Genomic DNA, 16,633 nt, shown 5'->3' on the forward strand with positions numbered 1-16,633 from the left:
TAATCACTTCTTTTTGAAAAAAGTGACCTCCAGCACATATTTTGTAACTTTTCAGACCTAATAACTGTCGTTGATTCATCAGAAACTTTTGGTCCACTGCACAGTATGCGATGCTGTGAACATAGATTTTTTTTTCCCACAGCTAGAAGAATTATGTACTGCTTCTTATTTAAGGAGAATGCTTAGGTGAAGGGGAAGAGACAAAAGAGAGCTGTTTTTCAGATCTAAACCTTGTTATCTCCATTTACCACATTTTACCTGTTCTCACCAGGTAATTTCCAGTTATTCACAAGTTTCCCCTTAGCCTTAATAAGGAAATCTTCAAGTCAGGTTAGTACAGAAGATTAAGACTGTATTAAGATTAAGTCTGAAATGTTCTGCTACCAATTAGCCCTCTAGTATTTCTGTAAGCCTTGAATTTTTGATGCGATCAATGACACCAAGTGGAGCCATCTTCTGTGGAGTGGTTATTAAAGATATAAAAATCAATACAAAGATGATACTTGGAAATCTATATCACAAGATAATGAATCACCATGAGAGCCAGCTAAGAAGGAATGTCAGCAAACCAAACAGAAGGTTTATGCATAACAAATTATTTGATGCCAGTAGAGTTTAAGCTAAATTTTGCATGAGACAGAAGTCTTCAGGCAACACTTATGATACATTTGCATGGCAAGGTTTTAATGAGATGAAGACACAAGACCGACCATGCACAGGGCTTTTTGTGCATTAAAGAGAGACCAAGGGAGAGAGAGAGACGATTGAGACATATGGGATTAAGACAATAATGCTATAATTTGACTTTAATGACAAAACAGCATCAAAAACTTTCTCTGTCAGTAATCCTTATTCAATTTCTTTTAAATGGAGCATTATTTTCCTGCACCTTAAGTGCTGATTGTTATTGGAGTTGTGTATTGGAGCTTCACAGGATACTCCAAATTTAATTTGAACTAGGGATTGATTTGGTTGGCTTCAAAGCCAGGTTTTCCTTTCCAAAATTGAACTAGTGCATGACTTTGCAAGTTCATTTGGGTTTACTGCCTGACACAATTGTATAAGACTTTACAGCATTTAGGGCACGTTTTGCCCTGCTGATCTCTTGTTCACTCACATGTCCAGACCCACACACTGAACTATTAAAACAGTCTTGCTGCCCCTCCTGCATTTCCCTGGGAAATGCATTCCTCACTAAAAGCTAAAGATTCAAGAGACTTGCACAGTTCAAATTCATATTACATGAAAAAATCGTCACTTTAAACTTATAATTTATCAAATAAAAGGTTTTGAGAGCATTTTACTACCATCAGTTTTCCTAGAACTTTTCCAAAATATGAGAACAGCATGTTCTTATTTTATAGATTACTCATTTTACTGAGGCATGCAAAAAACAAAATGAGCTAACATTAAGATATGACAAGGTCTTAGGTAATTTGATCTTCTTTAGTAGTGGGACATTTACCTGCTAATTGCCTATCCTGTCTATTTAAACTGTGAGTTCTTTGTGATGCAGCTACATTACTATGACTGAGTCTAAATCAGGGTCTCTGAACACTAATGGAATTCAAATGACTGATATTAATAAAAATCAGATAATAGTATCCCATAGGAAGTCTAGAAGATCCAGAATGACAACAGGTCCTCTAATGCATCTTAATCTGCTGTAGCTACAAAGCCAATCATACACTAAATTTATACAGCTTTACTCCATTTTTGGTTTTTTGTACAAACTACAGAAATTCCTTTTTTCAACTCTATATTCCCTTTCAAGCAATATGTGCTCTTATTCAGTAGGATTAGGGCACTTTGAACACACCTACTGCGGTAAAACAAATCCTCTGTTTCCTTGTTTTTCCTAGGCACACATAGCTTTCACATTTGCAGTCAGTAAGTAGCAAGTGCTTGCAGATAATCATAATCTCAGCACACAATCACAGCTTATTGTGCTTGTAACAGGACACTATATGTAAGCTCGTCATTCTTTGTTAATCAGTAACTGTCTGTTGTTTGACAGCCACTAGATTTTTATTTTATTTTTTAGTCCGCAATTTCTCACCTTCTCTATTTCAAAACCTCTTCTCTATTTCAAATAAAAAGACTGAAAGGCAACAGCAGTTCAGATCCTCACCAGGGTAATATGCATACCTCCTGCATCAATTGAGGATCAGCCCTTTGTCCTGCAAGCAAGAATAACACTGAAACATTACAGGAACTCTACTGCTGCCTGCTAGAGGCAGCTGGCAAGTTAGTGAATCAACCATCCAGTTGTATAGCAAAGCTACTTCAAAACTAAACAGACAAATAAAGAGCAGCCATGACATTCTTCGTGCAGTTTTCACCAGCCATTGCAGTTTTGACTTAATTTGTTTCCCTGCCTCTTTGCATCTTGAGTCTTTGAAGGCAAATGAACCAGTCGGTGTCATAAAACAAGAACTAGAACAGCCTTCAGTAATAACAAAAACTAACGGAAAAAGCAGATCTTTTGCAGGCAACATTTCACATGGCTCAAAACGTCGTTGCCGCAGTTTAAATTCTGCAGCCTTGCGATTGTTCTGACACGTCTTTATTGTTCCTTTTAAGTGCAAATGCCTAGGTAGCATCACTATAAATGAAACAGTAGTGTTCACAGATTGCGTTCAACGGCTGTTAGAGCTTCCTCTCCTTCATCTGCACAATTTGCATCTATTACAGGCTCTGGAATATAGCTTTTGCTGCTTCTCAGTGGCCTCAGAAGGGCACAAGAGCCCCCCCACTGCAGAACAGCAGTGAGGCTGATCTTTAAAGCCCATCCTACAGGCAGCCCCTCCATGGTGCTTACTGAAGGAGGGGAGGAGGGGAAGAGGCTGGTCCTGTGAAGACTTTGAAGGACACCACTATGAAGTGCTATCAAGTTCTCTGAATGATCCTGTCTTGCGATACCCACCACAAAATCTATGGTGTTTAACAATAAATGCTCATAAAGATGCAGAGCCCTAGTGCAAGTGCAGGCATTCAGGGCCTCCTGAACGTGGCTCAGAAAGGTTTTGTACAGTGATTTGTGCAGTAGTCTGTCTCTGGGATGCAAAAAAGAGGTGGGCGAATACATTTTGTACCTGTGAAATTCACTTTTCTTTCACAGCACAACAGGGAAAAAGAGCATGTAGAGAACAACCTCTCTTAATTCTCTAATATCAGTTATATGCTGAGACTTTTAACAAAATTAACCGGAATGGCCTCAGCTAAAACCCTGTCTGGAAGCTGGTCAGTGTTTTCATGCAAAGCAAGATACAATGCAGGAGATGCTGTGTATTTCCTTTCAGGTTGCTCAAACCCAGAGGACAACCACTCTTAATAAATCAAACAAACAAAGTCCAGAAGCTGCCTATTTTTTATTTTGGAGAAAATAATATTTTGATGATTTGACTGCTCCTCTTGGATACATAAAGAAAGCTTTGCAAATGAAATTTAGAGCCTTTGTCTCTTTCAGGGAAATGTTTGCAATAATTGACAGGAGTGGCACATTCCAGAAATAAAAATACTAAATCTGAGTTGCTTAGGGAAGAAACTTATGCTATTTATTTTTAGTACTTGAGTAGACCGGATTTAGGACCTTTAGGTGTGGTACCAATTGTAACCAGGCTAGAGGTGATTGCATACTCAGTGTGGTTTTTTTACTGTTATTATTACTGTGCAGTTATTATCACACAAGTCCAACATTCCAACAGAGTCACACTACAGCATGCAATGCCATTGATGTTCAGGCAGTACACACAATTATTTGTCCTTTCTGTCATGAGACTCCACTATTGCAATATTCACATCAAACGAAAGCAAAAACACTACTTCTATTATTATTGTTATTTTTCTTTGTTGTGTCTCTCAGGAATCAGAAGATAAGCCAAAGCCAGGAGATGGGAATTCATTTTACTAGGCCACCCTGCTGATCAACTAAAACAATAAGTTACCCTATGCTTTATCTCTGTGACAATGCAATGGGATTATATTATTTTATCTTGTTTTACTAGCAAGGCATAATTGTATACAGCCTCTCCATGGAGCACACAAAGAACTGAGACTGGAAATTTGAAAAAAGGAGATAGGTGTATGGAAATATACTTTCCTCAACTCATTAATAGAATGAAAATCTGAAGAATCACTGACACAACATCTTCCATATTCTCATTCTTTTTTGAGATAAAGAACATATTTCACTTAAAGAACTGAAGTATTAGAAACGCAGTTGGAGTCTGTATTATCTGTCCTTTGGATCCCAATCATCGGCTTAAAATCTTTGTCTTTGTCATAGTTTTTTCATTTAAAAGAAAAGAATTAGGCAAAATCTCTTCAATGACCATAAGAATTTATAAGCAAATACTCCATTTGCATGTCCAGCTTCTGTAGAATACAAAGTAAACCTCTCTTCAAACACATAATAGAAACATTTTCCTGAAGGCAGATACTTGTTTCACATAATGCTTTGTTCAGTAGTTAAAAAGATGAGATTTTGTCAAATAGCCTACAACAAAATCAGTGCCAGGGAAAGCCCTAAGCACTTACTAGCCATCTTTCTATTTTAAAATGATATTTTTCTATTACTGCCTTAAACACCTTGCAGCATGACTTCAGTGTCCCACTACAGTATGCCATCAAGTGTGTGCTATTATTCTCCTATAAATTCAAACCACAGACACAAGAGAGCAAATCACAATGTCTCAACCTTCTACACTAGTCAGTGGCTATACAGAATACAGATTTTCATGCACTCTAAACATTCTAGAAATTCATTTCAGCTACACCTATCTAGCACAAAATTAATTTATATAACAGACTTTGATCCTCCAAATAAATTTATACAAAGGCTGGTTTCCTTCTAGTAAGAGAAAAGTCTTTAAGATGAAGTTAGAGCATAATGGTGTTTGCACTCAAAGGAAAGCAAGCAGTATTGTAATTTACAGGAAGCTACAAAGCTCAGAAATTCTGCAATACCTACATTTGCCATTAAACTAATTGCCCTTGCCCAATGAGAGACTGTCCATCATTACTAGAAAAGAGAAGCTGAGTACAGATATCACAAATGATGTAAAACACAGTATACGTTTATGCAAATAGATGAATTTTGTGGTTTTGTATTACTCTGCATTTTCCACTAAAACTGGATTTGAAACAAGGTAATTAAATTAGACCACTGGTAGAACTCCAGGAGAAATTAGCTCAACCAGACAGAAAAATCTCAGTAGCATCATTGATAATTGGTTGCCCCTTCCAGACAGGCAGATAGAGAATAAACAGATACAAGCAGGAAGATAACCACTTGGCAAAACCTGGATGCAAGAGCCCAGTAGCCAAGTAAGTACAGTCATCCAAATAGGAGGGGGAGCACTGAAAATGGTTCATCAGGAATGACCACAAGGCTTTTCAGCCCCACATAGCACCCTTTTCAGCCCCTCAACACCAAACTCTACCAGACTCTCTCTCAAAAGCAACTGTTTTATAAAACTTGTCACCGTGGCTGCACAGGCAGTGCCACAGTCACCCTACTCACTTCCTCATGCTTCCCACCACCTGGTGCTGGCAAAGATCCCTTTGGCTAGCAAGGCACTGGGACTTTTCTTTTTCTTGTGGCTCTATTGTAAAGGGTACAATGTGGATCCTTGTCTCCTTAGGTATAATTAAGTGCTTAAGTGGCAGCATGTCATGCTGCAATTTTGTGATCTGAGCCTGGGTCCTGAGCTAGCCTGAAAGCTCACCGGGCAGACAGGCAGCACTGCACTGAATAACTGGTGAAAATTACCAAAGATAACATTAATTCAGGGGATAAATGCACATGAAAAATTTAGAGGGGCCTACCTTCAACTCAGCTTCATCAGCAGTGCTTTAAGGAAAGGATGAAAGGAAACAGCAAGGAAGAAGCCATCAAATTATGTTTGTCACAGTAGCACCTCAAATCACTTATAGGTCTCTTACCCAAGATTAAGTTTCATTCTGCCCAGCTTCAGGTAAGGTGGTGTCACTGGAGTACTGTCACCTGCAAAAAAAAGCACAAAATATTTGTGGATTTAAGATAGAAATATTACAAGCGTTAAAAAAGTAAAACATGATGCATTTAATCACACCCCTCATCTGAAACGAATCCATATTTATCTAACAAAAAAGCATAGGACAGAATGAATCCAGAAGCTCAGTTTGATGTCTGAGAGCAGGTGAAAAACTGATGAATCTTATGTAGCAGTGGAAGGGAAATAACAAAAAAAAAACCAAACAAGAAAGATCCCAAACAAAACACCAAACTCAAATCAATTAATTCCTAATCTTCAACAATTAGTTATTTGAAGAGAGCATTTTTGACAACTGTCTGTATTGATCATGAAAATAAAGGAAGGCTTTCACCACCATTAAAACTAAATTTCTTTCTCATTCAGAGAGAAAGTAGTTGCCTTTGGAGACTGAACAAAGACAGGTCTGAATTCTTCCCCTACACTCTATTCTTCCCCAAGCATGGATCCAGAAAGACAAAGGGGTTATTTTGATTTGCACACCACTGCTTCCTTTCATGCTTTTTTTTCCTTGAAGTGGCATGTGCTCTTTTAAAAGGAGCAGACTCCCAGCTTGCCATGGGACTCCATTGTTTTCTAGCTGAGATTGAAATAAATCTCCTGAAATATGTTTGGTTTCTCTTAAATTTCAAAGTGATGGCCAATACTCAGCTGCAAATGGTTTCAAACTGATCTTAGCCACTGCAGATTAAAACTCCCCCATCACTTGCTGTGAAACAAAACACAGTTAAAACCCTCACATCATCATCTGGGAAATTCTGGTCAAGCTTTACTTTCAGATATCTTCATTCAAAACTGGAGCCATTCTTTGGAAATCAACACAGAGAATGTTGGACTTCCAGGTAATGCAAGCAAGTTCCCACTGGATTTAGCAAAGTTACTTCAGGATTTGGCATTATGGTTAAGCATATATTTCCACAAACTGAACTGAGAGCAAAGTGTCCCCATCCCTACATAATCTTTGCATCCACCTCCCGCTCTTGCTTTCTCCTCTGCTCACTCCTGATATTCAATAACTACAGACTTATTCTTTGCCAAATTAAGCAGACAAGTGTTTCACTACTTTTTTAAAAAAAGCTTGTTTGTCTGGCTCTGGCTCTCTCTTAAATAAGTATTTGCATGTGTCTTGAAGCCAAGAAATATCTTCTAGTCTTTCATACATTTCTGATCTGATCAAAAATATTTTATTGGGAGAAATGATTATGTAATGGTTATGGGGGAGGAGAGTGTGAAACTGGAGTTACAAATAACTGGGTATTCAAAGAATTCTCCAGCCTAAATTGGCTATAGAAATTTGATTTTAAGCTGAGATAGAAGACATTTAATATTATCAAAGAAAACAAAATGAACAACAGCTTTGCAACAAAAAAACAAACCTATAAATAAAAGCTTATTTTGAAATTGATACCCAGAGTAGTAAAGGAAGAACTAAATCAAGATCACAGCTAAGACAGAGGAGCTCTATTCTTATATCAGTTTTGATCACTGAGCAGCCTCAAATAAGAAACTTCCTTAGTATCTAATGAATCAAATTCAGATAGTAATACCATTTTTAAAGAGCTTTGACATCCTCAATCCTAAGTTTTATGACTATGGCATGCTTGGGTCTGTGGCAGAGTTTTTGCAAGAAAAAGCTGGTGGTTTCATGCAGAGAAGTAGCATATGCTCAGTTTAAAATTCAAATGTATTTATAACGGAACACTAATGGCAATGTCATTTATTCATTTAACAATTTTGCAATAGTCCATATGAGGCAAGCCATTTTTAAATGCATTGATTTGTACCGTACAGAGAAAGAGGAGCTAAAAAGTAGCCGAGATTCATCCGAAGTTGCAGTGTACCATAAGGTGGTGAATGGTGCCCTCAGGCTCAGGTTGGCAATGGTCACTTATTTAGAAATGTTCTGTTTTCAAAGTGTGAGGGAGAAAGGAGAGGTTGAGGTCCAACAGCTTTCCTTAATACTTTGATCTGCAATACTTGTATTAAAAGTCTACATGCTTGAAACAACATAGTGTTAGAAAGAAATTTCCTCAAGGATTAAAGCTTGTAGTTATTTTAAAATTATGTTTTTCAAGTATCTCCAACACAGAAAAAGAGCTACCTTCTTTTATCACCTATCTTGAATGGGCCATATAAAAGAGTCATGTCAGCACTAAACTTACAGGCCCATGGAGGACAGTTTCTTTTACACAGATTTTTTAATAATTCAAGAATAGATATGACTTATTTCAATGTGTTATTTTACAGTTTTAGGCATGATTCAATAACAAAGGAAAAGCACAGTATTCTTTATCTGTTCATACAGTGAAGGAAAGCTTAGCCCATTTCACTAAAAGATAGTGTGATTGAGATGTGTATGTCTGCAGCTTAACCATAACAGCTTTAGAATTTGCTAAAGATTATGCTTGCATTTTTCTGCTGTAGATACACCACTGCTTTTTTAAAAATGATTTGTGGACAGATATTTAAGAAACAGAATACAATGATTTTGTTGTACTCCTTCCAGAAAATGCTTCCTTCATTTTTCCCCTTAAAAGTTATACCTTCCCTTCTACCCCTCAGCTTTAGCTAGTTGGAAATAAGGGGCAATATCCTTCACTTATCAAAGTGGGAAAATTTTTTTGTTGCAAAAGGTAGATGTAAGATACTGCTCCATTGCCATACTAAGCGTGCTCACCCCACACGAGGCCCAGAGCCAACCTGTCTTGCTGGTTGGTCTCTTGCCTGGCAGGCTTGCCTCAGCAAAGGAACACTAGACCTGATGTCCTTCTGAATGCAAGGCTCAGTTCTATTTTCCTACCTTCTCCTGCCTAAAATTCAGTGCTTGAGGAAGTGTTTGAGGAAGCATGGAATAGAATAAAGGGTTGCAGGCCACATGCAGGTCCCCATGATTAAGTCCTACAGCTTATCTTTTTACAATATGAGCTAGAAGAGAGAATGGATGCCTTTCTCCTAAGATGATAAAATGCAGTATTCTGAATACGAGACAGTATTTCTCCTGGGAATATTTAATTTTGGATAAGAAACAGTACTCTTCTGTATCTAATGAGAAAATTTTGTTTTGTCTTGAGGGAGAAATTTCAGGATAGCTTTGGGAGCAACCATCTCAGAAGAAAATTGCAAACAGAAAGAAGTTGATAGAGCTTTTTGTACACTCATAGTACACATTGGCATAAAGGTAATTAAAAAACCCCAAACCAAATAGCTTTAGTATATTAAAAGAAAAAGGAAACCCTAAGCAAACTTTCAAAGGAAGGATTTTTTGAAGTTATGAATGCAATACATGGATTCAAAAAACCCAGGGGAATCAAGTAAAGAGAGCAAAATGCACTGGGAAACCTCATAATGTGCTCTCATCTGCACTTAACAATGAAATTTACACTCGCAGAATGAGTTGTAAGAATTTTTTTCCGATAAAAATGAGTAAAAACAAGACAACTTGCAAATCTTCTGGCTCAGGTTTTTATTTGTGAGAAAGGCAAATGTTACACTCAATTTATCCCCGTAAATAAGGAGATATAGAAAAGCTTTTAACATGGAAGATACCTCTTTTGCTTATTTATTCAGCAGGGGATATGGAGAATCAAGTGGAAATTACTGAAAGTGAATCTGAGTCTTTCAGCAATAGAATTAGCTATGTGGGAAAATTAGTTTCCATGTCTTTAGCCACAACCATGGCTTCTGAGAAGGAAAGAACCTGTTTTGAGAAAGGTCACGTAATTAGAACTAATGGGAAGATAGAAAATAATTTTTTTCAGGTTTTAAAACTCGCCCTGCTTTGAGCACATAAAAAGCCTTTCAAAGATCTGCAGAAACAAAACAGTATTAAAGCAGTTGTTTTGATACTCAGTATAGACTGCTGGGTATGCTCTATTCTGAGGAGTTTTCACACTGAATTTGGCAGAACATGAAGCTGAGCCTAGGTCATAAATTTCCCAGGCCATAGCCCACAGAACATAACAGCCTCTAGAGTTCAATAATGATGTTTTGGATGTTATGAGAGCATGTTTGGCCTACACTGCATGTGACAGAGAAGTCATCAGTTCAAGTTTTTCCTCAGTGATGTAGAATTCAAGTGGCTGGTATTGGCATGGCAGGAGTGCTGGTATTTTGGAGATGCTGTGACCTTGAAGAGATTTCTGTGCATGTGATGTGAGTCAGCCAAAATGCTTAAAGGTGTCCTAGGGAAATGCAAGGGGCTTTGGGAACTATCTTCTTGTTTTTCCTCTGCAGCAGCATCTATTCCCCCATTTATATCTCCCCAAATTCTGAGAAAAAGTATCTGTGGGACAGAGGGGATAGAAAAAAGCTGGGAACTTCACAAGGGAGCATGTGACAACACAAGGTCAACAGAGTTGAATGCTCTAATATCTGGAGCTCCAAGTGAAAGTGCTGCTGAGCCTCTAGAGTTCACATCTTGTCTTAGGTCTGGCTGAGATGGATAGCACAGCCCTCACAGTGCTGTGCATTGCACTGGTAGCTAGAAAATTGTTGAAAACACACCAGTGTTCTGGCCACTACTGAGCAGTGCTGGCACAGCATCAGAGCTGTGTCTCCAACATTCCCACCTCGTCAGCAGGCTGGGAAAAATCCTGGGAGGGGATGCAGCTAGGATAACTCACCTAAACTGATCGAAGGGGTTTTCCATACCGTATGATATTGGCCGTATATATTAGCGCAGATATGAAAGTTAAGAAAAGGAGGAGGAAGGAGCGTCATTTGTTATTTCCATTTGCCTTCCAGAGCAACCACTACCTGTACTGAAGACCTGCTTTCTGAGAATGTCTGGACATCACTTGCTCATGGGAAGTAAGGAATAAAACCTTTGGGTTTTTTTGTTGCTTATGCATGCTTTTGCTTTAGAAACTGCCTTATCTCAACCTATGAGCTGTTTTCTATCTTGTTTTCTCTCCCCTTAGGAGAGAAAGTTAAGTCCAGTTAAGAAGGAGGAGGGATAGAGTGGCTTAGTGGGCATCTAACCAAGATCAACCCACTACACATCTGAAGCCAGCACTGTACAATTTTCCTCTCTGATGGTACAGACAAAATGCAGTCTTTGGGGAGCTTCCACATCTGTATGAAGATATCCTTGTTCTTCCTGTAAGGACAGAGTCACTGGGCTTGACAATGGAAGCAAAAGAAGGTATGGAAGACCTTCTGCAAAGCATGGGCTTCTCATCCTGCTCCCACCAGCTTTGGTGTTTCCCTGGCGTTTTCTGTCTACGGAGGTCCCAGATGGATGAGTAAACAATGGGATTACTGTATTTATGCAGACATTTCCAGAGCTGAAATATAAAGAAAATGAAGGAAAAATTTGTACATTTCCCACACATTTATACTCCAACTAGAGATTCTCTGATTTTCTAAGTCCACCCATATATTTTTTTTAAACAGTACATTGCTAGAAAATCCTTATTTGTATTAATTTACTTCATGAAGTAAGACAAAGGAATAACTAATTCTCAAGGAAGAATGATGGTAAGTCACATTGTCTTAAGGGTTGGTGCCTTTTCTCACTGATGTTACATTCCAGAGATACGAGTGCACAAATACCACACAGCTGAGAGTTTCAAAAGGATCTGTGTGGCAAGGACCTCAGCTTCTTCCAACCAGTTAATCAGAAGACATTCCAATATATTTTTCCATTTACCTGAATAAGAAGCTATGTTACACAGCATAAAAACCAAACCTCTAGCTTCCCTGATGAAAGTGGGAGGACTTGTGCTGGTCACAGTTGACACAGAAAGTACAAAGTGACAAAGATATGCTAAGTAAAAAATCTGCTTCTTTCTTGGTGAGTTTGGAAACTGCACATCTCTCTCATCACCTGTGAATCTTTTCTAAAAGGCTCTTTTGCTCAGAGTGATAACACCTAAGTGACTTAGCTTCTAACATCATACATTTAATTTACATCACAGCAGAACAAGCCACCACTAGAAAACTACTGGCAAATATAAGATATTTCATTGCAAGGAAGCATTCAGGATGAGCTTTATGGGGGTAATTGTTTCACTTCTTTCAAAATGAAACTCTTCTTTCATTCCTTTTAAGTAGCTGCTTCTTTTCTGAGTGATTTTCGCCATAGGAATTTGAACACATTCTCAAATTAAGAAAATTGGAACAGCAAATCAGACTGTAAGACAAAGAATAATACCTCTGCTATTAAGTATCACTAAAAGTTACAATTAATATGAATTTTAATATGCAAGTCAGCTTCCACTCAAAAATTCCAAAACCTGACATAAAAGGAGAGCTCTGAAACAGCTGGGTAGCTTGAATCTGATATAAACTATCTTTCAGAAAGATGTGCTGCACATCTTATAGCTAAAGACATAGCTTTAATTTTCAAGCCATGGAGAAGAGAGAACACACCGGGAGAATTCCTCATTACTGTGTCAAGGGAAACTGAGAACATTTGCTTAGACTCCCAATAGGGGTACAATCACATGTTGAAATTTAGAAGTTAATAATAGTTATTGCAGTCCTTTTATGAGTTTTTATTTTCAAAGCATGCATACCTGAAGTAAAAGAGTTCAAGACTTTAAGTGCATGCTTTGAAATGAGAATAATATGGGAGTAGATGACATTTACACCACCTAAATTAAAATAAAGGAATTAAAATGAGTTTATATTTAAAACTAAGAAAAAAACTTAAGCTAATCATGTAAATCTGAAGTCATTTATGCATCAACGACTGGACAAAGGCATGCAGTAAAAACCTGTATGTTAACAAAAATTTATGGACTTGAAAGGAAGCACCAAGGTATGTAGGAGAAAGAGGAAAGAATGGAGAAACATTCCCTGTGCACTGTGACATTAGATCTGCAGTGGCCAAGGAACACCTGGTTGAAAATGAACAACTAGCTCTTTCCAACAAGATGTTAAATGTTGACTGACAGCTAACTGGGTTGAGTGAAAAATAAGAAGAGAATCACATTAAGTATAATAACATAAATTAAGGGTAGTTTTCACACTTGTAATATCCATTTTAACCACTATCTTTGGATCAGTATCTAATTAATACTTCTGGACTAGACCTTGTGTGCTGGTAATAATACCTTTCGTATCATTTTCATTTGAATTCTTCTTAATGTTTGCTTTGTCTGGGTTCTCTGCCTTAATGCAAATTAACTTTGCTTTTATGTAATGCCCCTGGCAGAGTTTTTGAGACTCATGCCACAGAGTCACATTACACTAATCCATGGCAAATGTGGAAAACTGCTGAAAGGACAGTGGCATTTTGGGTTTGGCGGTTTGGTTTATTTTTAGTTAGTTTTTTGGTTTTTGTTTGTTTGTTTTTTTTTGTGGTGGTGGAGGGACACAACACAGAGGGGATGTGTATTGGACTGGGTTAATTGTGTCAAGTCATCCTGCCAGGATTATATGAACTTTAAACCTGGTATCAGTAAAACAGGGATGGGACTTTTGGGATCAGCCAGCAGTTACACTGAATTAGGTATAATGTGAAACTGCACCGTGAGAAGGGGAAAGTCACTTCTGGGCATTTTAGAGAGCTGTGAAATGCCCTCCCAGCTTAAGAGAGAGGAATGAGGCTACAGGCCTGTCAGAAGAAAAGAATTTAAAGTGAGGTTGTGTCTGAGGGGAAGGCAAACCCAGTCAGTGTAGACACAGAGTTTGATCCACAGCTCTCTGAAGTCAAATGTTTTAGTTTACGTCAATGGCCTTTGATTAGGCCCAGAGAGAGCTGTAAGATCCAAGGGCTGCCAGGCTTGGTTACAGTCATCAATACTATAAATCCCTGAGAGAGTTTCCTTACTAAACTCTAGGCCTTTTTGCTGCAGGACGCTAACTAAGGGCATGATCCTGAGCAAACTTAGTCCCATCGGCTCCAAAGGCCATAAATTCTCTGACCATCTTGCAGCACAGATTCTCTGGCCTGCTGTAACTATGTAATACCAGCACCAGAAAGGACAAGAGAATAAGAGTTTCTGGCAAAGAGAAGCTGTTTCTATCGCCAGAGCTGGAGCTTTCTCCCGGAGCAGGGTGAGTTAGGAAGGCCCAGCCTGCTGTGAGCTGGTCCCAGGGGCTCATCCATAGGCACAGCCAGAGTCTGGCCAGGAGCTTTCCCTGTGCAAAGGGGAAGCTGGACCCTGAGGCTGCCTGAGGGAAGCCTTCAGGGCCATTTTGTACTGCTGAGCCCAGCAAGTGGCCCACTAACCTTAACAATCTATACTAGTTTTCTTTCATTTTTATAGCATCTTGTGAAAAATATATGTTTTTTCTAGTTATTAAACCCTTCTGAACTGAGACAAGCTCATGTGGAAATCAGTTCTCTTAGAAAACAAAAGCTATAAACAGCTTTATAGTTTGTATATTATTACACTATTATATTATATAGTTTGTGGCTATAAAAGCTACAACCCTCCTTGCTGAAAGAGTTGATCATAATGTTGTATACTTGGGAAGTCCTTATCTGCAGATCAACCTTGAAGATCATCATCTTACTTCCTCAAAGCCCAATTTACATTACTTGGTTGCTTGGGGTTTTAATTTTGTTTGCTTGGGGTTTTAATTTTGTTTGTTTTGTTTTCTTTAAATAAATTTCAGAAAGAAATATTTGCAGGATAAGCAGAAAATAAATCAACAATAAGAGAAAACCAGCAACTTGATTCTTTCTTCCTGCTTCTGCAAAAAAACCTATAAAAGCTCAATTGTCCTCTCAGGACTCCTTGTAAGTCTTAACAAAAGTCTCTAAAAAGCAACTAAATGAAAGACCAGGGAGTTAGCAGCAGGGCAGATCTATCATAGACAAATCAGACAAAACCCTCTTTCCTTCTCACCATATCTAGGCTTAGTTTTGATCTCCTTACTCACACTGAGTAATAATTCACACCATAACTAGCCCCACCGGAGCTGCTAAAATCACTTGGAGTAAGCCATAAGCCTGTTTGACAAATATCAGTCTGTACACTAAGGCTAAAAATCCTAAAAGCTAACTCAAACATTATTTTTGTAATTACATGGTCTCAAAAATTATTCAGTTCTTTGTTTTTGTTGCTGTGGTGTGTCATCTTCTAAACAAAGACCGAAAGTTTGTAATTTTCTTTTTTTTGTTTGTTTTACTTTTGTCCTAATATAGAATCCAGCTAGAAAAACAGTATTTTGTCTAACCTAGAAAATGCAGCGAATATACAAAGACATATGAAGAACATGCACCTTTCTGACAGAGATATTAAACCAGGAAAACCTGAGGCCCAGCCTACAGTAGGAAGTTCAGTCTGAGAAGTCCATTAGTCAGCAGTGTAACAGGACACGATCTCAGCCATTAACACGGGCTGAGCCTACCCAGTGATTAGCCTGACTCAAAGCCTGACTTATTTATTTACTTATTTATTCACTGCGGCTTCGGGCCGCTCTGCCCGCCCTGTGTGCGTGACAGTGACACTGCTGAGGGGGAGCCTCGGCTGCGCCGCTGCACAAGCGTGTGGAGGTTTTCCCTACCTCTGTAAATTGATCTCTGTGTCTTTCTCGGTAAACCCTTGGAGACTTTATCCACATTGCTAATCACATGAAAGGGAGCCGCTGGGAAGTGTCAAAGGACTACCGACAATCATAGTTCCCCGAGTTTCCGCCTAGCAGGCCCGGACACCAGCAGCAGTGGAAGTGCTCCAAAGCTAACCAGGAGCGTTGGGAAAGCTGTTCTGCTCTTGCTTAAAACACTGAATTCCTGAGCTCAGCGTGGAGACTGAAGCCTCGGGAAGTGCCGGAGGTGCCAGCAGCACTGCTCAATGGATGCCATTGCTCAACACAGCCCAGAGGCCCGGCCAAACTCCTCCTCCGGCTGGAAGCCCGGCAACGAGGCGCTCAACCAGTTGAACAAAAACTACAAGCTTTGCACCACGCGAGCGATTTGCCAACAGGCAGCAGCCCGCAGGCTGGGTACTGTTACCTAGTTATTAATGAATGCTGCTGATTAACCTTTTCAAAGTGCTCTGTCCACCACACCTACCGGTGGGAACCTGCAGTGATAGTGCTCAGGGGAAGTTGCTGACATCGGGCTGACACTGGGGGTAGTGGAAAGGCACCCCAAGAAGTGACAGCGACTTTAAGAGTTGGATATAAACCAGGATAGTTCTTCCAGAGACATTTGGGAAGAACAGGGTGGGGAGGGTAAGCTTTTTAAAAGCTTTCGAAAAGTAATTAGAGTACAGACTTCACCATAATTTACACTACATCTCAGGCTGCTGTGCTTGATTGAGAACAAATTAAAATTTTGCTCAGAAAGTTTCTTATTATGCCCCAGAACTAAATTTGGCTGAGATCGTGACACCCTCCCCCAGGTATTCTCGCCCACGTTTCAAGCCCAAAATTCTTGAAAGCAGTGTACTGCTGAAACATAAATGATGGCATCTAAAGCACTCAAATTGATGTGACAAACTGCAAAGAATCTGGGGGACTGTAAAGCTCTGGGAAAAAAAAAAAAAAAAAAAAAAAAGTACTTTTGTATCTATATTTCTTTTAATTTTTAATTTATTTTGTTGTTAGTCATATCTCCTAAACATTTTGAAGCTTAGTTTTCTTTAGAATATACCAAATAAATAAAAAATCAGGGAAAGACTCATGAAATAATATAATCT

At 38.8% G+C, this 16,633-nt stretch overlaps 1 protein-coding gene across 1 annotated transcript in view; it reads right to left on the bottom strand.

Moving 5' to 3' along the window:
- The window catches only part of ADGRL2 (adhesion G protein-coupled receptor L2), a 389,045-nt gene that overhangs the window by 308,586 nt on the left and 63,826 nt on the right, over positions 1-16,633 (bottom strand). Inside the window, exon 2 of the mRNA XM_058842492.1 lies at positions 5,830-6,007. The gene's annotated coding sequence lies outside the window, so the exon portion shown is untranslated. The remainder of the gene's footprint in view (positions 1-5,829; positions 6,008-16,633) is intronic.

Source organism: Poecile atricapillus, chromosome 7 (genome assembly GCF_030490865.1).
Source record: "Poecile atricapillus isolate bPoeAtr1 chromosome 7, bPoeAtr1.hap1, whole genome shotgun sequence".
Classification (NCBI taxonomy): Eukaryota; Metazoa; Chordata; class Aves; order Passeriformes; family Paridae; genus Poecile; species Poecile atricapillus.